We start from the raw sequence: 7,226 nt of genomic DNA, 5'->3' as shown, positions 1-7,226 counted from the left end.
GGTGGACTGTTCGAAGAATTGTCCCATAGAAGAACCTTCTCCTCGAGACGCATGGAAGACCAACAAGCATGGCCTTTTCCCAAGCCTGTTTAAGCAGTGTCTTGAAAAAGTTGGTGCAGGAAGCACCAAGTCTTGCGGTGGTGAGGACGTCGGAGCGGCATGCGATTTCTCCTAGAGAATCGTCGTCCAAGGTCTCCCAGCCCCGACGAGGAGGAAAACCGCCTGGCGAATCCATGGGAGCAGCGACAAACTGCCTTCTCTTCGGGGGGAGGGGAACTGGCAAGGAGGAGATAAGAGTGTAGTAACCGCAGGGCCTCGTCCCTTCCAACTGTAGATCGTTCCTCAGCGAAGGGGTGAGGCTATTATTTACTACTCTAAATAATAGCACTAGTAAGAAATTTTTGGCACTAGCTAGTAGTTTTTGGTACAATGGAGTACTAGTACTAGCATTATGGAACGTTATGGGATTGCATTATATTGTAAATAATAGCACTAGTAAGAAATTTTTGGCACTAGGTAGTAGTTTTTGGCATGGATTAAGAAATTTTGGGTATGTTTTTGCCATTTTTTGCACACGCCAACTAGTGTCAAAAAACATCGTACATTATGTAACGGAGGAGTATGTACTCGTACTATAGCAGTACTAGTACTACTTTTCAAAACTACTCCTCAAAAAAGCACCCAATTAATGCTCTTGTTTTCCTCAAAAAAGTATGTTTACCAATGCATTAATTGCAATGCATGCATGCATAAATTACATTCATTGGTCAATTTTCTCTTAATACTTGCATGCAATGATTTAATGCACCTTGGAATCTGAACATGTGATGGGAAACAACCAAATTGAGCCTTATAAAATGGAAAAACTAAAATTTTGAGATGAGCCCTATAAACCGGAAAGGAGGGAGTACTGTACTTCTAGTCTAGTCTTGTATAGTGCACCAGTTTTGAACTCTTGAATCTCAGGGCCAAGGAGCTACAGTTGGAAGTGGAGGGTACTACTTCTCTTTAGAACCATCGCTGTACTATCAACGCAGGGGAAGTACACCTGCGTAGTGGCCTAGTGGGTACTGTCGGTGCTCTATTGAGCCGCTCCTCTCACGTAGCTAGCCTACTCAGCCGCTCCTCTCGTGCACACACTAGCAGCCTGTTTATCAGCGACGGTTACTGTGGGGGCAGAACATTTGAGTTATTTGATACAGCGAGACTAGGCTTTTCGCTTCCATTTGTGGAGGTGTAATGGATCTCGTCGAACTTTGTTAGTAGTTCCTTCTTTATGAATGAGATGAAGCAAGCTTTTTCCTGCGTTTCAAAAAAAACACGCCAAGAGGAATTTCTTTTATAGTAGAGCCGATAATGGAGTGAAGTCCATGCATGCAATGCCACAAGCTACAGAGTAGTAGTAGAGCACTTTACGTACAGAGACATATTGCACAGTTCCCAATGCCCCGCCAGGATTTTCCGGCTCCTCGGGCTTAATTGGGAGGCGCTAGTTTAAATATGCTACTAGCTGGAAGCTGCAAGCGAGGTGCGGCTAGGGAGAGAACGTGAGCCACGGGATGCTGGGAAGGAAAACCCGTTCAAGTGGCTAGGCTGTCCAGACTCCAGTGCACCCAGATTGTGGGGCCGCACGTCCGTTTGACTTCGAAACTCAAACTACCCGTGTAAAATATTGGCTCGCGGCGAAGTGTAGTACTCCCTCCGTTCTGAATTACTTGTCGCAGGTATGGATGTATCTAGATGTATTTTAGTTCTAGATACATCCATTTCTGCGATGTATCTAGATAGTATACTATTTAAAAAAAAGGCCACCGTGCGTTCGGCCGGGATCGAACCCACAAAACGAGGTATACACACCCGCGACCACTAGTAGTACTCGTTGGAGTACAACGCAACCTAGAATCTCCTTTGGTCGCTAGTAGTACGTACATTGTTCCTTACAAGAAACCCCTAAGAGCATGGTTAATAGTATAGCAAGCTACTGGCTATAAGCCAGTGCCATGTCATCTACAGCCCATCTTATAGCCAACATGTAGTAGTAGTTTATTTCCTACAGCCCGCTGACTCAGCTCTATTGTACTTGCTCTAATAATGCAAGAAACCACTGAAATGCCAAGAAACTACTACCACTTGCATATGTGTCAGACTTAAGATAAGACTACCTTATCAACCATTGTACTCCTCTTACCAACAAAAATCCTCGAGTGACCTCCTACCTCCGGCCCGTCCACCTAGTCATCCTCGGCCATGGCACGCAGCTACCGCCGCCGGCAGAAGACGAGGTCAAAACCGTCGGCGCTGCGGAGCCCATGTTGCGGCAACCCGGATGCCAGCTCCGTCCGGCGCTCGTGGCCGCTAGCTAGCCAAGATAGATCCGTCCAGCTGCTTGTCTGCAAGGTTTGCAAGCTAGATTCGCATGGCAGCGCGGCGGCTTGCTCGCGCGCGCCGCACTAAGGCCAGCCATCTGCTCGAGCGAAGGCCAGCGTGGCGGCTTACGCGCTCGTGAGTCACGCTCGGGCCAGCCTGCCAACCCATGCGGAGGCCAGCGCGGCGTCCGGCCCGTCCGGCGGAGCGGCGGCCAACTCGCTCATCACCGGCGCCACCGAGAACACGCACCAGTACTGTTTGAAGTAATGTTCAGGAAAAACAATGATTTGAGGGGGAATAACAGGATCGAAGATCAGATGTGGGTCCCTCGTCTCAACGGTCAAACAAAATGTGTTAGTTTAAGCTGCCTCGTCAGCACGGACATGTGGGCCAACCTTGTCATAAATAGGTTAAAACGAACCTAATCGGTAGGAGTACTAGGTAGTTTTTGGCGTGGATTAAGAAATTTTGGGTATGTTTTTGCTATTTTTTGTACAATAGATTCCTCCTAGGGCTGGTTGAAAGTGGTAGTTTTTTGTTGAATACTCTACATATTGTAAGTAGGAGTGAAAGTTAAGCTTTGGAAGCCAATAAGCAAGGCTAGTTACATAGTGCATATGTGTAAATGATTGAAAGTAAATATCAACCACGAGTGACTAATATCTTGATGGAAAACTCGAAACTATGGAATACTAGGAAAAGAAATGCATGGTTGGAAGTACTAGCAATGTTCATGTCCGTTGCAATGAAACACAATTAGAATAATACTTATTCACAAACTTGGTACAAAACACTCTAATTTTGATATACTTATGTCACTAGAGATATATTATGTTTCAATTAGAATATATTCCTTGGGCTGTTTTGGTCAGGTCAGGGAGGGATGTGGTTGGTTTTAAGATACTAATTATGGGTTTTTCTGCAAATTGGTAGACAATTGGGATGTTGGTGAGAAAAGGCAACAACTTACCTCACAATCGTTAGATGTAGATCTAATGGTCAGAAACGACGGATGGCAGACACACCAACATCACCAACTTAGTCTTGTGTAGGAGTACTAGCAAGATCCGTGCATTGCACGGAACATCAAGATGCATTTTTTATAAAACACTTGTTTTGATTGAACCTTGCGGGAGTAATCCCATGTGTAAAAACTAATGATATCTCGAGAAATATGAGATAAGGTGAAGAGGAGTGGGGTGTGGTGGTGGTTGGTGGTCGGACTGAGCGGAGGCATGGGGGTTGACGATGCCGGCAGCGGCCACCAGGCAGTTTGTTCCAGAGGCTTCCTTTATTAATTGCTCAACAATGAGGTTTGTTGGAGATAAGGATGAACGAGGGAAGGCCTTGTCTGCAAATGTGGAGAGGGGTGCGGGTATCTTTTAGTTTAATTTCCATCCGTCAGATATACATCGGGCGGTCTATATTGCAAGATGGCACATGTACCATCATCACCAACTCGGCTTTTTATAAGAGAAGAAATATAAGTATGGAGATACAAACGTATTATCGATACTTGCTTCCTTAAACTAGCATCTACATTCTATTCAATGCCTCGACATGTGGGGCCTTAGCACAATGACTTCTCGACTATGTAAAACGAAGATTTTCCTGTCGCCGACAAGGAGGGGGTGACGGCGGCACGCTTTTTGGCTTGCTCTTGTCCTAGTAGTCATACTAGGTGGTCTAAGCACGTGTAGATTTATTCTTTTTCAAGTCTCGTGTTTGCCGTACTGCCACGACTGTTCATGAATAGACAGTAAGTTATTCACGGGGAAACCCTTGTTGAGCGTGTTTGCAAGAGAGAGAGAGAGAGAGAGAGAGAGAGAGAGAGAGAGAGTGCGTGTGTGATATGTTAGAGACTGAGGCAATGATAACAAATTCTTTGTGTCTATGTGTGTGGAGGATACAGAGAAACATGTACATGGGGATTTGTGTTGTGTAACGTGGAGACACATATACATAATTAGAGAGTGAGTGTGTGAGATACACATGCAGATATGAGGAGAGATGATAATCCAGGTAAATGGGTGTTTGTGCGTGTCTGTCTGTGTTTGTGCACGCGTTTGTGTGTGAGAGGCGGAGAGTGTATGTGGAGTAGAGAGACCACTGATGATGTAAACCTAGTATAAGGGAAGGGGGGATGGTGTGACATGTGTAGTAGCGAGATAGCATGGGTGCGGGCGGGGGGAGCAGACTATTTGGAAGAGACATCGAGTGTGTGTGTGGGAGAGGGGTGTGAGAGCGAGAGAAAGAGAGAGCTAGTGACGGAGAGAGAGAGTGTGAGAGGAAGAGAGGGGGCGAGAGGGGTCGTTTGTGTCCATAAATGGCATATAGATAGGGAGACAATGTTGATGTTGTCCGAAATTGGCCTATGAACGGAGACGCAAGGGAAGCAAGTCATCGTGTGTGTGATAGGGACTTCATGAGAGATCTAGAATAGATGGTGTAGAGAACAATGTGCGAAATCGAGAACGAATATACATTAGGGAGCTATGCAAAGAGTCACGACATATATGTATACGGGGAAAGAGCTGGGGCGGGTCAGCATGTGGGAGAGATAGAAAGAGGAGAGTGGTGCACAAGGAGACAAAGTGTGCTTGTGTGCAGTGGGGGTGGTGTGTGAGGTGAGTGTGCAAGAACCACATAACTAGGGAGATAGACGTTTGGGGGTGACGTTTTGTGTGTATGGGAAATATACACTCTACATATTGTGTGTGCTTGGGTAAGAGAGATAGCGGGAGACCTAGAGAGTGAGGGAAGAGGTGTGTGCATGCCCGAGAGACAAAGTGATAGAGACCTATGTTGGGGTCCGGACTTTACATGAGAGAGGGGTGTTAATGTGCTCGTGTGTTGGTGTTTGGGGGAGAGAACGACTTCTGTGTGTGTGTGTGTGTGGTGGGGGGGGGTTGACTTCAGATAAAGAGTGAGGTGTCTATATTTGAGGGACTTTAGCGTAATTGAGATATTGTGCACTCATGGTTGGTCAATTTGTTTCACAGTTTGTACTATGAGATAACGATACTTTTGAACATGCGTGATATACCTTGATGTACCCGAATTACAAACCTAAGATTGGAATTTTGGAATTCGACTCCATCATTAGCTTTTGTAATTTATTCAAACGGAGGTACATTTTTTAAGCCGGGATTTCATGATTAGACATACGGGCATGTTCAAACTTTATAATCATCCACTTTATTTCATACACGTACACATTTTTGCTTTTGTCATCATATTTAGGATAAACACATTTGGACTTTCATTTGAATTGGACCGTATGATGGTATTTTCTTGTAGTAGCTCAATGATCCATATTTGAATTGAATGGACAATCTAAGTTTCAAGTTGGAGACATTGTTTTTCAAAACATGCACATTTTTTTGCGTGCAAAACAAACAAATTGTTGGCCATGATATCATAGTCATTTGTATGAGAGCAGAATACTTATAATTTTAGGCGCCAAAAGCTTTCAAACTTCCCACTCACATCGAAATATCACGCGCCCGAAAGTTTAGCCCTGCGATATTCCTGTTTTACCCCTGCCACATGAACGGAAAAGGGTTGCTTTGGTAACTCCATTGTTTTCCCCTCTTTGCCCCCAACATTCTTCCCCAAAGCCCCTCCCCTTCCCCTCCCCGACCCCACCAACCACTGCAAGCCGCCGAATCTAGTCCTCCGCCGCAGCGGTGGACCTCACACCCCGCCGGATCTACCTTCCGCACCTTGGAAGCCCCAACTACCAACTCACCACTTCACCGGAGCCGCTTCAGCGACTGGCTTGTCCACCGCTCCAGATCTCCTAGACCGCCATCATGGTCCACCGCACCGGATCTGCTTAACCGGCGCCCTCGTCCACCACAGCATAGGCCCTTCACTGACTCCCTCGTCCTCCCCTTCGCTGGTCCTTCATACAAGCCCTCGTCCGCCGCAACAGATCCGCCTCACCGAAAGCACTGTACAATGCGCCCGCCGAAGACTTTGTCCACTGCACCGGACCCGCTCCACGGACGCCATATTCAACTCAACCGGCCCTGCTTTACCAACACCGCAGCCTCATCAGGTTATTTCGATTTGTACTCCTTTCGGTTTTTCTCTTTATCGTGCAACCGTTCACTTACCACAGATGAGCTTTCTTGTATGTCTATAGGCGCTGCAACCATAGCACCGGAGCTGCTTCAATGACGGCGACAGCCGGCCCAAACTCAACCGCAACACGAGCACCATCGACGATCCTTAGCTATCAAGTATGACAACGATACCCATACGCCATCGAGAATCAGGTACTATTATCCAACGGCCGGTGCCTACGTTCACTTTTCTAGCATAAGCAGCGCACCTTTGAATTTCTTCAGGGCATCATTCAGTTTTTCATGAGACGTGTTATTCTGCTTGCACCTGTAGGGCCATACTTCTGGCAGTGAACATGTTACATGTGCTAAATTACATACCAGTGCACATATAGTTAATATGCTTTTAGTTTTGTATGATGCCACATGTTGGTTCCATTAGACTGCTTAATGTTCTCTATACTTAATTACACATCAGCAAACTAGCATGTGGTTCCGCTGCTTTTTGTTTGTTTTACCCTACATTTTCTAATGCTAGCTATTACATCACTGCTCCGAGCCTCTATTCATTACTTGTTTGTGTGTTCTTGAGCTTCCCAAGTTGCATGACTAATTCGATGCTTCTATTAATTATGGAGCTGCCAACCCCATCAAGCAAAATATTTGTTCTTTTGGGGCTGGCACCTCGAACAAGCATAAAAATATAGGGAAGCGGATATACTCCCTCCAATTCTATTTACTTCGTGCATAACTCTTGACCCACATACCAAGGAGGGCACTGGTTTAATT

This window comes from Triticum dicoccoides, chromosome 7A (assembly GCF_002162155.2).
Source record: "Triticum dicoccoides isolate Atlit2015 ecotype Zavitan chromosome 7A, WEW_v2.0, whole genome shotgun sequence".
Taxonomy (NCBI): Eukaryota; Viridiplantae; Streptophyta; class Magnoliopsida; order Poales; family Poaceae; genus Triticum; species Triticum dicoccoides.
This window is presented reverse-complemented; position numbering follows the sequence as displayed.